The sequence below is a fragment of the Lolium perenne genome, chromosome 1, assembly GCF_019359855.2.
Source record: "Lolium perenne isolate Kyuss_39 chromosome 1, Kyuss_2.0, whole genome shotgun sequence".
NCBI classification, from domain to species: Eukaryota; Viridiplantae; Streptophyta; class Magnoliopsida; order Poales; family Poaceae; genus Lolium; species Lolium perenne.
In genome coordinates, this window is record NC_067244.2 from 95,351,352 (window position 1) to 95,353,690 (window position 2,339).

Genomic DNA, 2,339 nt, shown 5'->3' on the forward strand with positions numbered 1-2,339 from the left:
AGTTTCTTTCCTGCCGCGTTCGCAGTTCCCTTCCCGGAACAGGGAGTGACAGTCACAATTCTTGATACCCTCTGCAGAGGTGCGTTACTTTACCCCATAAGAGAACTTATCCTTGTTGCCGGCCGAGAGTATGTCCTCGTCCACACTTCCTTTGGTGTGAGGCCCAGTATAAGAACCAAGCCAATCATTGCCTTCTCCGCGACCCTGCAAACCCACCCTTTTGTCCAATCGTACACCCCCAGTAGACTTCTCTCGATAATACGGCTTTACTCACGGTGTACTCCAGACAATCCATCATAGACCGTAGAGCTCAACATCACTAATGGATGGGGATTTAAAAGGCTATCCCAACCTACGGCAGTGCCTCCAACACCCCGCAGCTCTACCAGTCCGTTGGCGTGTAGAAGGGAAAAGATACAGCTGACTTCCCCAGAGCCATTGTAGATCTTATGGATAACGCGATATGTACGGCGCTAGAATCACTGGACGGCATTGGTCCTTAGTCCTAGATGAGTAGTTGTAGGATAACGTTGCATAGAAAACAAAAAATTTCCTACCGCGAACACGCAATCCAAGCCAAGATGCAATCTAGAAGACGGTAGCAACGAGGGGGTATCGAGTCTCACCCTTGAAGAGATTACAAAGCCTACAAGATGAGGCTCTTGTTGCTGCGGTAGACGTTCACTTGCCGCTTGCAAAAGCGCGTAGAAGATCTTGATCACGATCGCTTCCGGCGCCACGAACGGGCAGCACCTCCGTACTCGGTCACACGTTCGGTTGTTGATGAAGATGACGTCCACCTCCCGTTCCAGCGGGCAGCGGAAGTAGTAGCTCCTCTTGAATCCGACAGCACGATGGCGTGGTGTCGGTGGCGGTGGAGAACTCCGGCGGAGCTTCGCTAAAGCTACGCGGGAGATATGGAAGAGAGGGGGGCGGCTAGGGTTTGGGAGGGGGTGGCCGGCCACTTCAATGGGGCGGCCAGCTTGTGGTCTTGGGGTGGCCGGCCCCCTCCCTTGGCCCCTCATTATATAGGTGGAACCCCAAGTGTTGGACTCCAAGTCTTCGAATAAGACCCGAAACCAAAACCTTCCATATGAAAAGGAAACCTACCTAGGGTGGGAATCCCACTTGGGGTGGGATTCCACCCTTCCATATGGGTGGGCGGCCGGCCCCCTAAGGGGGAGTCCACTTGGGACTCCTCCCCCACTAGGGTTGGCCGGCCATGGAGGTGGAGTCCCACCGGGACTCCACCTTCCTTGGTGGTTTCTTCCGGACTTTTCTAGAACCTTCTAGAACCTTCCATAGAACCTTCTGCATCATTTTAATTCACATAAAATGACATCCTATATATGAATCTTATTCTCCGGACCATTCCGGAACTCCTCGTGATGTCCGGGATCTCATCCGGGACTCCGAACAAATATTCGAACTCCATTCCATATTCAAGTTCTACTATTTCAACATCCAACTTTAAGTGTGTCACCCTACGGTTCGTGAACTATGCGGACATGGTTGAGTACTCACTCCGACCAATAACCAATAGCGGGATCTGGAGATCCATAATGGCTCCCACATATTCAATGATGACTTTAGTGATCGAATGAACCATTCACATACAATACCAATTCCCTTTGTCACGCGATATTTTACTTGTCCGAGGTTTGATCTTCGGTATCACTCTATACCTTGTTCAACCTCGTCTCCTGACAAGTACTCTTTACTCGTACCGTGGTATGTGGTCTCTTATGAACTCATTCATATGCTTGCAAGACATTAGACGACATTCCACCGAGAGGGCCCAGAGTATATCTATCCGTCATTGGGATGGACAAATCCCACTGTTGATCCATATGCCTCAACTCATACTTTCCGGATACTTAATCCCACCTTTATAACCACCCATTTACGCAGTGGCGTTTGGTGTAATCAAAGTACCTTTCCGGTATAAGTGATTTACATGATATCATGGTCATAAGGACTAGGTAACTATGTATCGAAAGCTTATAGCAAATAACTTAATGACGAGATCTTATGCTACGCTTAATTGGGTGTGTCCATTACATCATTCATACAATGATATAACCTTGTTATTAATAACATCCAATGTTCATGATTATGAAACTAATCATCCATTAATCAACAAGCTAGTTAAGAGGCATACTAGGGACTTCTTTGTTGTCTACATATCACACATGTACTAATGTTTCGGTTAATACAATTATAGCATGATATATAAACATTTATCATAAACATAAAGATATAAATAATAACCACTTTATTATTGCCTCTAGGGCATATCTCCTTCAGTCTCCCACTTGTACTAGAGTCAATAATCTAGA